Genomic DNA, 19,091 nt, shown 5'->3' on the forward strand with positions numbered 1-19,091 from the left:
AATAAATGTCTTGACTTATTGCCTGGCCATCCAAACCTAGCTTTCAGCTGTGATTGTTCAGGAAGGAAAGATTAATATGTCCTGTATTGATTCAAGTAACAGAGGCCAAATCCTGGTTGTCTAGCATGCCTGCATTTCCCATTGAAGTCAGGGGACATTTTGAGTGCATAAAATCACATGATTGTTTTGCACTGGACCCCAAAATTGCTACCAGCTCATTTTTCAGCCTTTTATCTGAAGCTGAAGTGTTTAGAAAAAATAGTTTTACGCTTTTTTTATGGCCATTTTCCAATTGGCTCTACTGATATCTAATCTGCTGTGCACCACCATCACAAACCCACCAAGACATTACTGCTTTCTAAGGTTCTTCTTTCCCTTGAATATCTGTTATCTGATGTGGAAAATAAAAATCACAATGTAAAAAAAAGAGATGGGAGGCAGGAAATCAAATTTCAAAGAAAATCTTTTACATAGGAGATTACCAGGTAAAGGTATGCCCTTTAAAAAACAAAGACATCGGTTCTTTCCAAAGCTATTCCCACTTCCTCTATTTCTGTCTCCCCTAAGAAGAAATTAAAATCCATCAGGTTCAAGACATTGAAAGATTCATCATTTTGCTTACTGGAATGTTGTATTTCAGGCTATAATATGTGAGGTGAGGGGACTTTTGCACTGTTTGTTTTCTTGGAAAAGCAAACTGTGAACCAGTTCTTCAGAGGGTGTGAAGCACCATAGCTCACTTGGAACTCTGACTGCTTATGCCTGCTGAGAATGTGGCCCTGGACCTTAAAAAAATATTATCCGCCAAGCATCAAAACATCTAGGCTTTCATGTAAGAGCAGGATGCTGGTCTTCTGTGAAATAAAAAAAATAAATTAAAAGTATGTCTAAATAGCCTTTCTGGTTTTATATTCAGAGGGATTAGTGACGTGGTTTACCTTCAGTATTGGTAAGTGGCACATCATTTCAGGCATGAGTTACCTCCTGCCTACACTCTAATTCCATACTCTAGGGAATTCCTGGACAGACTGGAAATTGTTTTGGGGCAGAGGACAGTTATTTTGTTTTATGTGTGTACAGGACTTACACAATGGGACCCTGATCAGAGCTTTTAGGTCTACCACAGTAACTATAATAAATAATACGTAGCAATTTCCCTTCCACTTGAGTTATTCATCTCAGCGCCCCAGTGCTAAGATAATCCTTCCCCCTGTGCAGCCACAAGAGGGGAAATTGAATAGGTCATAGCCAGTCTATCATATCCAATATCATAGAACCACGTGTGTACTCAGTTGTCTGCATAGTCCCATCTGTGAGGAGCAAGATCACGAAAAGCTGTCACGTGCAGGTTCCCTCTGAAGATTTGGCATGATGCTTAGCCATTTTTTTCAATCAGTTTTTTGTATCTATCTTCCTTTACAACCTTTATGATAGCCAAGGACAAAACTGAATGTAGAGCAACTATGTCTTTGAAGTTATCCATATTTATGCTGTATGAGGTGAGATTCTGCTTAAGGATGTCTTTGAAACCTCCCCTCTAGTCAGGGGCACTGGAACAATTTTTATAGTGGGGGTGCTGATGATGGAAACAATGTGTTTGGTATTACTACTTCAAGCCGGGGGTGCAGCAATACCCCTAGTTCAAGCACCACTGCCTCTAGTGCCTTCTGGGCTTCAGCTCATCATACAAAACATTTTTCAGCAATCTATCATCACCCATTCTCATAACATAACTTACAGTGAGCTTTGATCATTGCCTTGATGCTGGTTATCTTCTGACTTAAATAGTATAGTTGGACCAATCGGTGGAGATAGATGATCTGCCAATCAGAGCTCCCATGGGTGGTGCTCCAGCTGAGGCTATAGTCCTAGTAGCTTCTCAGTCCACCAAGTTCCAGCAGACATTGGGTGGAGGCCAGGCCTGGGTTCAAGACCTGGGACATCACACCTATAAGGATCTGGGCCCAAGTACTTTATAGAAATTTATGGAGATAAACCCCAAAGAGTTTAACATCTAAGGCCTTGGTCTTGTGATATGTGTATATTGGAGCTGTCAATTAATCGCAACTCATGCAATTAACTCAAATTAATCGTGATTAAAAAAAATTATCATGAATAATCAGTTTTAATCACACTGTTAAACAATAGAATACCAATTGAAATTTATTAAACATTTTGGATCTTTTTCTTCATTTTCATATATATAGTAGTCTGTGTTGTAATTGAAATCAAAGTGTATATTTATTACAAGTATTTGCACTAAAGTGATAAACAAAAGAAATATTTTTCAATTCACCTTATACAAGTACTATAGTGCAATATCTTTGTTGTGAAAGAGCAACTTAAAAATGTAGATTTTGTTATATAAGTGCACTCAAAAACAAAACAATGTAAAACTTTAGAGCCTACAAGTCCACTCAGTCCTACTTCTTGTTCAGCCAACTGGTAAGACAAACAAGTTTGTTAACATTTACAGGAGATAATGCTGCCATCTTCTTATTTATAATGTTATCAGAAAGTGAGAAGAGGCATTTGCATGGCACTTTTGTAGCCAGCATCACAAGGTATTTATGTGCCTGATAGCTAAATATTCATTTGCCCCTTCATGCTTCAGCCACCATTCCAGAGAACACGCTTCCATGCTGATGATGCTTGTTTAAAAAAAAAAGTTAATTTAAATTTGTGACTGAACTCCTTAGGGGAGAACTGTATGTCCCCTGCTCTGTTATACCTGAATTCTGCCATATATTCCATGTTATAGCACTCTCAGATGATGATCTAGAACATGTTGCTCATTTTAAGAATACTTTCAGTGCAGATTGGACAAAACGCAAAGAAGGTAGCAATGTGAGATTTCTAAAGATAGCTACAGTACTCGACCCAAGATTTAAGAATCTGAAGTGCCTTCCAAAATCTGAGCAGAATGAGGAGTGGAGCATGCTTTCAGAACTCTTAAAAGAGCAACACTCCAATGCAGAAACTACAGAACCTGACCACCAAAAAGACAAATCACCTTCTGCTGGCGGCATCTGACTCAGATAATGAAAATGAACATGAGCTGGTCTGCACTGCTTTGGATTGTTACCAAGCGAACCTGTCATCAGCATGGACGCATGTCCCCTGACCTGGAATGGCAGTTGAAGCATGAAGAGACATATGAATCTTTAGCGCATCTGACACACAAATATCTTGCAATGCAGGATATAACAGGTCATGTGAATGCCTGTTCTCACTTTCAAATGACTTTGTAAACAAGAAGTGGGCAGCATTATCTCCTGTAAATGTAAACAAACTTGTTTGAGCAATTAGCTGAACAAGAAGTAGGACTGAGTGGACTTGTAGGCTCTAAAATTTCACACTTATTTCTGAATGCACTTTTTTGTACATAATTTGTAAAATCTCCTTTCAGGATAAAGAGATTTCATTAAAGTACTTGGGTGAATTGAAATACTATTTATTTTGTTTTTTACAGGGCAAATAATTGTAATAAAAAATAAAGTGAGCACTGTACACTTTGTATTCTGTGCTGTAACTGAAATCAATATATTTGAAAATATAGAAATAATCCAAAATATTTAAATAAATGGTATATTTAACAGTGCAATTCATTTTTTTAATTGATTGATAGCCCTAGTATATATGTGAACAAGTGTAGGGCTTTGCTTGAACATCTCTTAGTAGAATTGGGGCTTAAAGAGACACCAGGTAAGTATAAGTGACACTTGGAGTTGGAAACATCCAGTTTATAATATACAAAGGTTAACTTGCTCACAAACCTGCTTTGTTAGTTTCTTTGGTCATCTTGTTCTTATCTGCTTGAAATGAACAACAACAAAAAGCCTCTAAAAACACATTTTCTATGATAGGCAGTGGGGGAAAAGAGCTTTTCACAGTTCTGATTTTCAATAACTTAAAAGGCATCTAGCAACCCAATTATCCTAAAATAGTCATCCAATTTGTTTCTCTGTGGGAAAGCTTTGCATCCTTAGGTCATAAGGACCAAGAAATTAGCTCTTTGTTGAATGTCCTCTCATATTTCCCAACTGACAGAGCACAAAAGCCAGGAACAAACCTGAGACAAAGACATTTAAAAACAACAGGGAAACTGGTTTCAAAAGAGGAATTAACCTGCTGAATCCATGTTAAATGCAGTTCTTTGCAAAGGTGCCAATTTATGCCTCTGGCAGATTTGCTCAGCAAGAACTAACATATCTACAAAATATTCTTGAATATGTGGGCCTGGTGAAGTTTTATATTCATTCCTAAACTTTTCATGAAATCCATAAAAATTCATGATTATGTTTCCAATTCTTAATTTTGCAATATTAGTAATATCTTGTTCCATTCTTTATTTTGTATCATATGATTTTTTCTAAATACACAAAATCAAAGAGTGCCTGTCTTGTGCCCTATGGTCCTGATTCAGGAAACCATCCTTACCCAGGCTGTGTTAGAAACAGTTTTATCAGAAACCATGTTTAAACCAAGTTTTAATATGGTTCCTTAACAAGGCCACAAGACTCTATTGGATCAAATAGGACACTTTAAACTCCATTGTTTTGCACCATTTGCCATCTTTGTTTAAGACTCACTTGTTCTCAGTTTCCAAAAAGGGGAGTTTTATCTTGTTTACATGTTGCTTTGATTAGAGGTTTGGCTTAGGACCTGGTCCTGCTCCTAAATGAAGACCATAGGGTATTCTGCTCTCAGTTGCACCATGAAGACTACTCTGTTCAGAGTTATACCTGGGGAAGTCAATGGTTTTGGATTTACACCTGTGTAATGGAGAACAGAACATGGTCTTATGACTCCGATGAATGTGGAGGTAAACCCTTAGTGACTGAAGGTAAAATTTTCAGAAAACACCTATGTGATTTAGGAGCTTAAGGCCCCTTATTTAAAAGTGCCTGAGGTATTTAGACATCAACTTGAACAGGAGAGACTGAAGGAGACCTACATCAGAATATCTCATGTCCCAGTTGTTAGGGCACTCACCTGAGAGGTGGCAAATCCCTGTTCAAATCCCCTCTTCCTCTCAGGTGCAGGGAAGATTTGAGGCAGCAGTCTCCCACATCACAGATGAGTACTTGAGCGACTGGGCGAAACATTATGGGGAAGTACAGCATAGGTACCAAAAGCCAAGAGAGGGTTTGCAATTGAGAGTCCCAATCAGAGGGAAGTGCCTCTTTCCAGCCTGGACTTAAGCTCTGAATTCCCTAAGAGTGGTGGAGCCTGGGACACACCTCTCACCTTGGCATCTCCCAGTGGCTAGTTTAGGCAGCTACCTAGACTGCTGGTTTTTGTGAATCCCATCCTGAGGACACCTCTCTCTCCCTATTCATTGTATAGGGAGCCTGGGCACCTAACTCCAGCTTTGTGAATCCCAGTGATTAGCAGTTAGCCGTGATGCTCAGTGTCCCCACACATACATTTCTTTGTGGAAAAAATCAAAAGCGCAGGTAGAATAATGAGTTGCACTCTAAATGGTGGTGGTTAGTGAGCTGAATAAGGAGGGGGTATTATCTTTTTTGAAGTCTGTTGGTATTTTAAAAAAAGGAAAGGTAAGTGTTTCAAAGAGAGATGGGATACTCTGCCTGGGTGTCATGTCCAGCCTTTTCTTCTCATATTGTTAAATAGGAGGAGTGGGTCCATGTGATCCAGCTAGATGAGAGGGGGATTCTATTATGGAAAAAGGGGTCTCACTATTGAAAAGGTTGAGAACCATTGGTCTAGCAGACCAAATAGTCTCTGAAGCCTCTTCATATAACACAGAGGAACTTTTTGTCTTGGTGGCCTGGGCACATAAGGGCACTAACTGCCTGACATCAAGCTACCACACTGCTACACTAAACCTCTTGTTTATTTCAAGTGAAAGTTCCCAATATGTCAAGTTTCAAAGTTATTTCTTGTCTTTAGTGCCAGTTCCATTCAGCTATTTCTGTGCCAGCTATTTGGCTGTTTCTAGTTCTTGGAATTCCCTCCCACCTGCCCTTCATCTTGATCTGAAAGAAAAGACTGATTTCACGTAGCTTCATCTCAAGATGATTTCTGAGTTGTAAAGTACCTTAGAGTATTGTTATTCTTTAACCTGTCTGACTTCTCCAGAGCAAATTGATTGTGGAGTTAATGCAGGGATGTTGATTGCTCTTACTTGACAACCGTACATACTTTATCAGAGCTACAATATGTCACTTTCCCTCCCTTTAAATTGCTTTAAAATTATACTGACAGTATTCAGCAAAAAAAGGTAATGCAAAATACATAAAATCTACAGGCAGATTATCTCCTTGTTAAACAAACTAGATTTCCAAAGAGTACCCAGGATTGTGAACCCCTCCGTGCCCCCCAAAGTTATGAGATTTTAAAAATTTTGGGGCTCTTTTTATTTGCCTTCTGTTTTTTGAACCTCTATGGTTAACATTTTCCCACTTTGCTCTGCAACCACAAGGGCTAGAAATTTGCTTTTAAAATGAAAGCTGAGATTCCCACGTAGCCACCTGATTACAGGAGCTGGGACTTCAGGAAAAATGCCAAATCTTGCAAAATTTGAATAAAATCAGGATTTGCCAATATTGGGTACCTTACTGTTGATGATGTTATGTTTTAAGCAGGCCTATGAAAACTTTAAAAGGTCACTGATAGGTATTTCCTCAGTTCTAATTACTCAGTGGCCAGGGAGTAGGAAATAAAACCTTTACTAGCAATACTCCACACTTCTGTAGAACCTTCCATCCACAGATCTCAAAGTGCTTCTCAGATATAACTGAATTTAGCATCACAACAGCTTTCTGAGATCTTTATTGCCATTCGACAGATGGGTAAACTGAGGCACAGACCTATGATGTGACTTGTCCAAGGTCACACAGGGATAGAACCAAGATCTTCTTTCTCCCTTTCCTATGATTTAACCAGAAGACTATGTGTTGGGTTCATGACTGTCTTGCTTGACAGAACTGGAAGTCACCAAGATAAAGAAAGTGGATACTCTTCAACAAATTTCTTTTTTAACCCTTCTTTAGAGTCTCTGGGCAAAATTTAACCCCAGTATTGTTCCAGGAAGTCCAAGGGAGGTGCACAAAGGCTTAATTTGGCCTTCTCTCTTTGTCTTTTAATAGTAACTAGCAAAAGCTAGATACTATTTACACTCCTATAATAAGAAAACTAATATAACCTTCTCACTTCATTCCCTCTGTCACACTCTCACACCCAACTACTCCTTTTCATTCCTTCTTTCACCTGACTTCTCTTTCAAATCCCAATTTAAAACTCACTTGCATAAGGCCTATCAGTGCTTTTCACCACCCATGGAAGAGCTATTATTCTGCTACTTAAAAATACACTTCTGTAACCCATACTGCTAGCTCTTTGGGGCACGGGCTCTGTCTTTGTGTTTGTACAACTACCACAATAGGGCCCTGATCCTTGACTGGGGCTCTTCAGTGCTACAGTTAATACAAATAATTAACAATAATAATATGGAATGGCTCTAGCTCTTAATCATCTAGGGCCAGATCCTCAGGTGGTACAAATTGATTCACACTAGCTAAATATTTGGTTAAGAGAGATTTGTGTCTGCTCTGTTTTTGGTCTGGGCCCAGTTTTAAATACCGCAAAGTCTCTGAATGCATTTGATACCCCCTAAAGCCAATGGCAGTTGAAGGCATTTAGCAACTTGTAATGCCAATCTTTTAGACTGTAGTAAGTTCCTTGGGGAGTAGACTGTATTTTCCTCTACATTTGCTGCAACATGTGGCTGATGATCAATAGTAAACAACAAAGCTAGAGTTGGAAAATGTGGAGTAGCAACAATAAAGAATTATTGCTCTCCAGGCTCCAAACTAAATACTAATTAGAATAATAAAACTGAGAAGAAAGACCTTGAAGAATGCACTTAAGAATTGTAATTTAATGCTAGCATATTTCCCTAGTGTTTTAGACAGTGTCTACAATTTAAAATAACCCTCAAAATGTTCCTGTTAAAACTGAGCAAATTATCTGCAGCAAATAAACTACTCAAAACAATTAGCCTGTTTTAATGCTTGTTGGATATCTGCAAGCAGGTAGGACCTGCTCAGATTTATTCGTTACAGCCCCAGTTCTCCAAGGTACTTAAGAGCATGCATAACTTTGATCACATAAGTACTGCCTATTGCCCCAATCCTCAGAGGTATTTAGGCTCCTAATGTCCATTGATTTTAATATAAATTAAGAGCCTAAATACCCCTGAGGACCTGGCCGATGTGCTTACATATATGCATAGGGTTAAATTTAATTTGTTGTATCAGGGCCTATTTGAATTTTACTCAAGCCATTTTTGCTAGTATTTTATTCTGTGGATTGATCATGAACAGTTTACTGTAAATATTTGATACTCAACATTTGTGATTATGTGTAATCGGTCACATAAGTCAGATGGTGTTTCTGTTCTCTGACTGAATGAAGCTAACTTATAATCAGGACAAGAGTTTGAAGAAGCCATTGAGGCTTCAAACTTCTCAGCAAGAGACATTGTGAAGAGCAGAAGTAGCAGGAGAGTCAAAGATTAGCTCAAGGAGAGCAGGAGATTAGGAAACTTTAGACAATTGTATACCCTTTATTTCTGGCCTACAATGCCATTGTTCTCAGAAAAAGTAGGCTAATATAAAATAAATTGCCTGGGTGAAGACTTTCCATTAAATTTCCTCCTCCTTGCATTTGTACCGTGTGTGTAACGTACATAGCTCTAGTTTCAAAGATCCATTCCTCAATATTTTCTGAATACTTTAATTGCCTCTTTGCCAAAATGCTGCCAAGGAGTTTTAGGAACCCTGCTGCCCTACTGTCTCAAGCTGTGTCTCATGCCATAAAAAAAATATACTGAGCTAGATCTTCACGTGTGCCAGAGCTCCCCTTAATGCATCTGAGGAAGGAGGAGCATAGGCGGTTGAGGACAGTAGGAGAGAAGTTTGGTCCCTGGCACAAGTTAGAGAATCCCCAGGACTGATGAGTTAAGGTTTCAGGAGAGCAGCACACTCTGCCTCATCTCCTTCTGTCCCCTCCCATCTCTGGAATGTCCTTGCCATGTCTGTTACACTAGTGGGACCAGGATTTGTGGTGTACAAAAAGCTATAACATTGTAATAGACCAGTGGAATCCACAGCTGCTATACATATTAGGGCAACTCTCTGTCCTTTTTGGGCTGCCAGTATGGCCAAAGGGGATGGAGCTGGGGTTGAGGATATGGAGCACCAATTCCAGCATGACTACATCAGCATACAAGTTTAAGTTCACTTTCCCTGGCAATTCATGCTGTTGAAATACATCCTCTGAACTTTCCATGGAAAGTGATTCAAAAGGGGCATAAACATGGGCGAAGCAAATTCACAGAAGAATATTTCAATTTAAATAAATGTTATTCAAATTAGAGCAAAAAGCTTCATGCTTTGTTTTCTGTGGTATGCACCTAGTCCTAATTCCAATAGTATTTGAAGAAGTGCCCTTTCTTATATGTTCTACATCCACAGAGATCAATTCTAGGAGTTTTCTTGCATAAAAATCCATGATACTGTTGCCACTTATAAGAAGTATTATCCACTGGGATGAAAGAACTAAAGACCCTAGAATGCAATATATAAACGAAGATAAATGCTAAATAGTCAGAACAGAAACTTTTTCCAATCTTTTTCTGGGGAGAGTGAGGGGGAGATAATTTGGAGAGTTAATTAATGATGAACCCTTAACATTTTTCAAAGAATGTGATTTTACTGAATAATAAGCAGCAGTTCGTGGAATTACAGAGTATAAAGCTATAAAAATGTTTTTTAGATTTCATAGATTCAGCTCAGGAAAATGAAGGAGTCTTACTTTAACATTTTTTTCTTTTTAAAATATGTCCCTGCTAGTTCATGTTTTGTGATGATTTGTGTTAGATAATTGGCAGCCATTTTTTCCACTCTATTTCACACAAATGTTTATCAGCTAATGTAGGCCCCACTCCTACAATCACTTAATCATCCCAATTCATAGGAAAGATTGGAAGTATAGTAAAAGACCACCCGGGCTTACCCAGGAGATCTTCAGTGACCTGAAACTCAAAAGAGAGTCACACAAAAAGTGGAAACTAGGTCAAACTACAAAGGATTTTTAAAAAATACAAGCATGTAGGAACAAAATTAGAGAGGAACAAAAATGAGATTAAACTAGCTAGGGACATAAAGAGTAACAAAATATTTTACAAATACATTAGAAGCAAGAGGAAAATCAAGGACAAGGTAGGCCCATTACCCAATGAGGAGGGAAAGACAATAGCAGAAAATGCAGCAATGGCCAAACTTTTAAATCTTTTTCATTTCAGTTTTCACCAAAAAGGTTAGCAGTGATTGGACGACTAACATAATCAACATCAGCGTAAATGAGGTAAGCTCTGAGGCTAAAATAGCAAAAAGAACAAGTTAAGAACAACTTTGAGATGTTAGATGTCTTTGTTACTCTACTCTAATTACTCTAAGTTATGCTATGTGAGTATGTGAATACGGTAGCTGGAGTGGACACAGCCTTTGTTGACTTACCATAGTGTCTTCACCACTCTGCATCGATGGGAAACCTCTCTGGTCAACTTACCTTACTCTTATTGGACAGTTGGACTACTGGGATTGACTGGAGAGCACTGCTATCAATTTAGTGGGTCTTCACTAGACCTGCTAAATCAGTTGTCTCCAACCTTTTTATGCCCAAGATCACTTTGAATTTAAGGGCAACCCAGGATCTGCCCCACCTCTTTCCTGAAGCCCCACCCCATTCACTCCATCCTCCCCTGCCCTCCGTCACTCGATCTCCCACACCCTCACTCACTTTCACTGGGCTGGGGCAGGGAGTTGAGGTTAGGGAGGAGGTGCAGGCTCCAGGCTGAGTCTGGGACAGGAGGTTGGGGTGCAGGTGGGGCTGCGGGCTCTGGGAGGGAGTTTTGGTGCAGGAGGGGGCTCCAGGCTGGGGCAGAGTGTTGGACTGCAGGAGGAAGTATGGGGTGTGTGGCAAACTGCCGGCACTATTTTGATGGGTCTCGTGCTTTCTGTTCTTTGGGGAGGGTTCAGGGCACCATTTCTTGCCCCTGCAGTGGAATGTTAACTGCCCCACTAGTGTCCTAGAGGAAGGGACTGAAGAGGGAGGCACCTGGGCCCCCCCTCTACTCCAGGTCCCAGCCCAGGGGCCCTGAGGATAGTAGTAAACCACCTGAACTGACACTTCCTTCCCCTGGGCTACTTCTCTCTCCTGCCCTCCCTCTGTACAAGCCAGGTGCCCCTTTACCTAGGGTCTTTGGACTTCTTAGCTCACCACAGCACTTCTCCAAACTGTTCTCTGCTCCAACTCCCACACTATCTAATTGAAGCAGGGGTTTTTATCACATGACTGGCTTCAGGCGTTCTAATTAATCTATAGCAAACTTTCTTCCCCTTACAGGGAATAAGGCTCCCTTCTAACCCTCTCCTGCTGCCTTCTGGCCATGCTGTATCACAGATGCTAGCTCCAAGAGGGGGTGCAGGAGGGGATGTAGGGTGCAGGAGGGGTACAGGGTCCTGGTTCTGGGAGGGGGTCCAGGAAGAGGTACAGGGGGCTGGTTCTGGGAGGCTGCAGGTTGGCTGGTGGAAGAGAAATGCTGGTCCAGCATAGCTGGACCTGCTGTACTCATGCTACTCCTGGTCTTAATGCTGCAGAGCCATTCAGAACCTGCCTATTGAAGGGGGTGGCACTTACTTCAGCTGGGCCCACGCCGCTCCCGGAAAGGGCCAACATACTCCTGCGGCCACGTGGCTCTGCACACTGCCCCTCTCTGCACGCACCACCTCTGCAGCTCTAGGGTGACCAGATAGCAAGTGTGAAAAATCAGGACAGGGAGTGGGGGATAATAGGAGCCTATAGGAGAAAATGCCTCAAATATCAGGACTGTCCCTATAAAATAGGGACATCTGGTCACCCTATGAAGCTCCCATTGGCCACAGTTCCCCATTTCTGGCCAATGGAAGCTGCGGGGGTGGTGCTTGCAGTCAGAAGCAGCATGTGGCAATCCCTGCCCCCCGCCCCTTCCCTGGGACTGCAGGGGCATGCTGGCCACTTCCAGAGTAGCGTAGGGCTGGCACAGGCAGGGAGACTGCTTTAGTGGCAGCCCTGCTACACTGCTGGAGATCACTATCAACTTGGAGAGTCTCCAGGATTGACCAGTCGATCGTGATCAACTGGTTGGTGACCGCTGTGCTAAATCGACACCCGCTGCATCAATTGCAGCAGTGTCAATCTCCCTGATATTGAAGACAAGCTCCAAGACAGTAGGACCAGATGCAGTATGCCCTAGAATACTTGGGGAACTGGCAGAAGAAATCTCTGAGGGATTAACTTTGAGAACTCATGGGTAGGATGAGAGAGATCCCAGAGGACTGAATGAAAAAGGGCAAATATAGTACTTATCTATTAAAAGGGGATTAAGGACAACCCATGGAACTATAAACCTGTCAGTTTGCCTTCAACATCCTGAAAGACAATACAGCAAATAATCAATCAATTTGTGAGCACCTACAAGACAATAAGGTGATAAGTAACACTGAACATGGATTTGTCAAGATCAATTCAATATGGTCTTGACAAACTGGAGAAATGGTCTGAAATAAAAAGGATGAAATTCAATAAGGACAAATGCGAAGTATTACACTTTGAAAAGAAGAATCAATTAAACACATACAAAATGGGAAATGACTGCCTAGAAAGGAGTACTGCAGAAAACAATCTGGGGGATCACAAAGTAAATGTGAGTCATCAATGTAATATTGTTACAAAAAAAGCTAATATTCTGGGATGTATTAGCAGGAGTGTTGTAAGCAAGATATGTGAACTAATTCTTTGACTTCACTCAGAATTGATAAGGCCTCAGCTGGAGTACTGAGTCCAGTCCTGATTACCACACTTTGGAAAGACATGAACAAATAGGAGAAAGTCCAGAGAAGAGTAACAAAAATGATTAATGGTCTAAAACTCATGACCTATTAGGAAAGATTGGAAAAACTGGGTTAATTTAATCTAGAGAAAAGAAGACTTGGGGTGTGTGTGGGGGAGACATGGTAATAGTCTTCAAGTATTTAGAAGGTACTTTTACTGATGAGTGTGATAAATTGTTCTCCATATTCACTGAGAACAGGAAAGAAGAAATGGGCTTAAATTGCAGCAAGGGAGATTTAGGTTAGACCAGGTCTGGCTCCAGGGGTTTGGCCACCCCAAGCAGCCAAAAAAAAAAGCCGCGATTGCAACCTTGATCTGCGGCAATTCAGTGGGAGGTCCTTCACTCCGAGCGGGAGTGAGGGACCCTCCACCAAATTGCCACCGAATATGTGAAAGTGCCACCCCTCTCCGGAGTTGCCGCCCCAAGCACCTGCTTGATAAGCTGGTGCCTGGAGCTGGCCCTGGGTTAGACATCAGGAAAAACTTCCTGACTGTTAATGTAGTTAAGTATTGGAATAAATTACCAAGGGAGGTTGTGGAATCTCTGTCACTGGAGGTTTTTGAAGAAGAGGTTAGATAAACACCTGTCAGAGATGGTCTAGATAAACAAGCATACAATGTCTGTATAATTTTTTCTTATTTTGTAATTTACTTATCCTAACAAAAATTGTCCATATCTTATCAAGAGTGTAATCTGATTAAGCTATATATTTTTGTCAATTAAGCTGTAGTTGTTGGTAATTTGCTCATATGGATATATTTAGTGTCTCTGATTTTTCCTTTTCTTTTCATTGAATATACATCCCCATTAAAAGGAAAAAAATCTTATTCATTTGAAAGAGCTAAATGTTCCTTGGCTTTCCTCAAAGAAATTCACTTTTTTGTTCTTAGATATTAGCAAGAAACTGTTTTTCAGCAATCACTCTCCCTTTACCATCCAATAAAAATAACTGAGTAAACATTTTTTCTCCAGTAAATATCTTGAAGTATCTTATTCAGCAAAGCACTTAAGCATGTGATTAGCTTTTATGCATGTTCTTCTGTTCCATTGACTTAAATCAGACTTAAGTACCTGCGTAAAAGCACATGTACATAAGTGCTTTGCTGAATCAGTGTCTGCACTCTTCCAATCCAAAAATACAGAGGGAAGATGGACTGAAGCCAAATTCAACAGATTAATCTGAATTGCATGTAATGCACTGAGTCATTATGTTTCCAACAAAATAGATCCCTTATCCTTTGCCACTGTAGTTGAAAAAATAACTTCATTGCTTGTTATGCCACCGAATATTGGTGGATATTTTTACATATTTCTTAGCCCTATTCTTGATAGAGACCCAATTTTCCTGTTTTCTTTCCGAGATATCTTTGTCACCTCCAGTTCAGCAGCTAAGCATATCAAATCACAAATGGTTACTCAATGCCAATAAGGTTCCATTTTTTCCTCTTCCCATCACCACATCTTCCAAAAGATTTCCCTTTTTATGCTGAAAAATAATTGCTGAAAAATATATTAGATGCCTCTATTGGACATATTGGCTTATCAGGCCATGCATACATTACTCTGAAAATTCCATGCATGCCACCTTGATTTAGCAGGAATTTGTGCTACTTTCCTCCCCTTTACAATTAAATTGGGGGAGGAAAGTTGGGGAAGAGTGAGAATATAGTCAAAACAGTTATATTGTCTTTCTACTAGCAAACAAGCCTCTTAAAATAAGCAGGTGAAACAAAAGTTAATATTGATGAACAATATATACGTTGTTACATATATCCTGAATATATCAAAAATATTTTGAAATCTCTCTAGTATGGCCATTAGTTACTTAAATATAACAGGGTTTTTTTTTAAGTAAACTTCTATCAAAAGAGGTGGAATTATAAGTCCAAGAAGGGTATTATTTAACTCTGAGAAAGAAGACAGAAAACTAGTTTTGGATATGAAATCTAATTGTGTAAAATGTTCCAGGCTCCAATTCTGTTGACCTTTTGAAGTGGTAAACAATAGAAATGTAATGACTCATGTGACTGTTTTTAGTAAGTAATAACATTTTTAAACAGGGATTTTCTTCATCTAACAATTGGCTTCCCAAAACTTTCCTTTTCATATATGAATTCCTGTGAACCCTGGATTCTGAGAAATAGTCTTGTATCTTCAGCCAGCCAGTATTTCAATTCCTGTTCTGCTTGCATGTTTTAGGAAGGAAGGGAGGAGTGGTATTCTGAATGCTGTACTTTTTGCAATCTTTATAAGAATAGCTGACTAAGTAACTTGCAACAAACAGTTTATTTGGCAAAATTTAAGGTTTTTTTTTCTTGTTTGTGAATTGCCTGCAATCAGACTGTGACATATTAATTTATGCACTCTTCATAGTTGTAGAAATGCTTTGTGCAAATAAATCTCATCTTGTGGACTGATTGCCAACTGTTTCTGCCAGTATTTCTTTTCCCGCAAGTATCCTGTTGAGACAGTCTTTATTTGCAATTCCTTATGGGCAGGTTATGTGATTGGTCACCTATATCAGATAGCATTGTTTCTGCTCCCTGACTGGATAACATAATCTTTGTAAACTTTTTTAACGACTGCCCAAAGCAAATTTTGTGATGCAATACACCTCTACCCCGATATAACATGACCCAATATAACACAAATTCAGATATAACACGGTAAAGCAGTGCTCGGGGGGGGGGGCCTGTGCACTCTGGTGGATCAAAGTAAGTTCGATATAACGCAGTTTCACCTATAACACGGTAAGATTTTTTGGCTCCTGAGGACAGTGTTATATCAAGGTAGAGGTGTGCATGTCAGATACAGGCCCAGGGTTTGCTTTCTGTAAACAATTCATATGAATAAACCTTAATGTGAAGAAATACACCTCTACCCTGATATAACGCGACCCGAAATAACATGAATTAGGATATAACGTGGTAAAGCTGTGCTCCGGGGGGCGGAGCTGTGCACTCCGGTTGATGAAAGCAAGTTCAGTATAACACAGTTTCACTTATAACACAGTAAGATTTTTTTGGCTCCCGAGGACAGCATTATATCAGGGTAAATGTGTAGTTACAAAAAAACACGGTCAAAACTGAATTCTGCTTAGACAGATCTTGAGAAATTTACCAGACATCTACTAGCCAGAGGACTAATCCTATTAGGCATAGGTAGACAGGAAAGCCAGGGAGTGGGGCTCCACCAAGAAAGTCCAGGTTCTCATGGTGAAGAATCCAATTTTCTCATCTCCAGCCACTGGGCGCTTGGATTTCTTTTATGTGCCATCCCTCGACCTACTTGGGAGCTCTATCTTTTGTATTAGCATATAGATGGGTTATAATTTTGATGTTCTACAATCCCTTAATTGATGGAGTTTTTTGTGTCCTCCTCAAATTCAGAGCCTCCTAACTGCACTGGGGAGAGGTCTTTGCTACTTAAGTTATTAATCTCTGTTTTCTGGGTCCTCCTTCCCAGTGAACAACTTTTGTTGCTTATGTTAACTGTCTCCAGCAGCAGCATTAGTATGAAACTAGCATGAGTCTTCACAGTTCCACCACTCCCCATCCACCCCTGTACATCAGCTGTGAAACTGACCAGACCTGGAGCTCCCCAACTACAAACTCCAGAATCATGGAGGTATCATGTTAACTTTCCAAATGTGACCAGAATGTATCGTCAGAACCATGAAGGCTAGAAATGTATTTATTTACAAGTGTTGAGTAAGATGCCCAGGAACAACTTAATGGGAGAATTTTGGTTGTTGAGTTTAGTGTACAGATGCCAGGTGTTGTTGTTGGCCCTGATAGGAGGTCAGACTAGATGATCTGGTAATCCCTTGTGGCCTTAAACTCTGTGACTGTGATTCCAATATGATGGAGCTATGTTAATTTACACCAACTAAGGACATGACCATAGTCCAACAGCAAGTCTAACAATTCTACATTTTCATTTCAAGATGTGTGTATTCATAAATTCATCTCTAGAACAGAGGGGCATGGATCAGCATTCATGTCACACTCCCCATCAGTACCCGGCCCAAGCTGGGGGAAGCTAATGATCCTTCCAGTGGACCAAATTCAGTGATGAATCCTGGTAACATGCCTCCTGAGGCACATTGTGCATAAGCTAGGAAGATCTTGAACAAAAGTCATCATATTAATGTACAGAAACAACTGAAAAACACAACTATTGTTGAGACAGTTGTCAGGAATAGATATGAGCACATCTCTTAGCACAATTACCCCTTCCTTTCTGAGGGATCTCCAGACCTTGCTCTCTCTCTCTCCCTAAAGCAACAATTTATAATCCTGGTTATCATAACATTTTCAAAAGAGAAGGAAACTTTCTTTTACAACATGCTGATTTATGAAGAGCTGAGCACTCAGAACTCCAGCTGAAGTCAATGAGAGATGCAGCATTTCTCACAATCATGCCCTAAATCCACACAAGCATGAAAAATTGTTCCTTTCACCAACCCAACAGAGCACTACCTTTACCAGCCCACATCTGGCCCTTTAGTCAAATGAATGCCCCTTCCCCTTTCTCTCTTAAGAGCAGAGAAGGGACAGGAGGAAAGTTAGGGACTAGACGTGATGACCATACAAATACCAAGATATCTGTGCTTTAGCAGGGGCTTGTGGCTTTGCGACATGTTGTTACTGTTGTTGTTTATGAAGTGTTCATAATGTGCCCAGTGAGATACAGAACATAAAGGGAAGAGGAAGAGAAAGAGATTATAATCTAACCTCATGGATTTTACAGGCATTTATGCATGTGCTTAGTTTAAAGCATGTGAATAATCCCATAAAGCCCCTTACAGCAACTGACTCCAGTGGGGATCTATGCAGGTGCAGAACTCTGTCTGCCTGGAGTCTGCCTCAGAGGCAGATAGGAATAGAATGGGACACTCTTAGCCTACAGGAGTAATTTGGAGTATTGCTAAAATGTGAACAGGAGTAATCTCAAACAAAAGTAAAAGAACCTGCATGGAATATCCCTGTTTTAATTATGTAAAATAAAGTTTCAAATAGTTAAAGTCTTTTTAGAAATTCCCCTCCCTCCCCCATCTGAGTTGGTCTTGTGGATGTATACCTATATATATACACAAAAGCTGGACAAAATTTGTCATTAAAAACGTTTTTGGACAAAAATGACCTTTTTGTGGGCTTTTTTAAAAATTTCTTTTTTGTAACACAAATTTTTACTTTTTTCAAATTTTCTAGGTTATTTCCCATTTTCAAACATGAGAAACTACCAAAAGTCAAAACTTTTTTGGCTTTTGAAAATCAAAAATGACCATCAAACATTTTGATTTTCGTTTTTTAATATTTCTGCAACACCAACAAAAAGTGTTTCAAAGTTTTAAAGAAAACATTCACCATTTCCTCTCTCTCTCGTATAACGGGACTCCCTCTAGAGAAAGAATATATGAAGTCCCAACTGGCCACCGTCTATAATGAGTGGATCCAAACATCCCCAGACCTTGGCGGGAGGTTAGAATCGATAGTTTCCAAGCAGGGTGAATGAAAAACCTAACACTGACAAACCACAGAGCATGCAGCTGAGCATCGCTTGGTTTATAGCTCTTCCTGACCTGTTATTGCTCATGGGAAATAGCACGCTTTCCTCCTCCTCCTCCCGGTTCCTAGCCTGGGCTGCTGCTGCTGCAGACGGCGGACTCCCAGAGGGAGGGCAGAGGGCGCATCCCTGAGTTTCACACCCCTGTGCTGGGGGTTGGCATGAGAGTCTCTTTTTAGGGGTTCTCCTTCAGGCCAGGTTTTAAATCCTCTCATGGAAGAGGCTATTACACCCCCCGACACACACACAGTGCGCTGCAGTCAGACACTTCCAAGCCCCGCCCAGGCGGAGAAGTCTCGCTCCCTGCGGGGCGCCCCGGCACTAGGCTGACAGCCCCTCGGGATGCGGCCCGGGGGACGGGGCTGGTGCTGTGCTTGGCGGCGGCTGCTTTAAGAGCTCCCACAATGCCGCGCTGGTGTCCCGGTTCCGTTACACTCTTGCTCCCGGCCGGGAGCAGGCGGGAGGCGGCAGCAGTTGCCGCCGTGCGGGCACTAGAACCAGAGCGCGGCGCAGACGGGGCTGCGGTGTGAGGCAGCGGCTCGGCGTGAGTCCCCCCCGC

Source organism: Chelonoidis abingdonii, chromosome 1, assembly GCF_003597395.2.
Source record: "Chelonoidis abingdonii isolate Lonesome George chromosome 1, CheloAbing_2.0, whole genome shotgun sequence".
Classification (NCBI taxonomy): domain Eukaryota; kingdom Metazoa; phylum Chordata; order Testudines; family Testudinidae; genus Chelonoidis; species Chelonoidis abingdonii.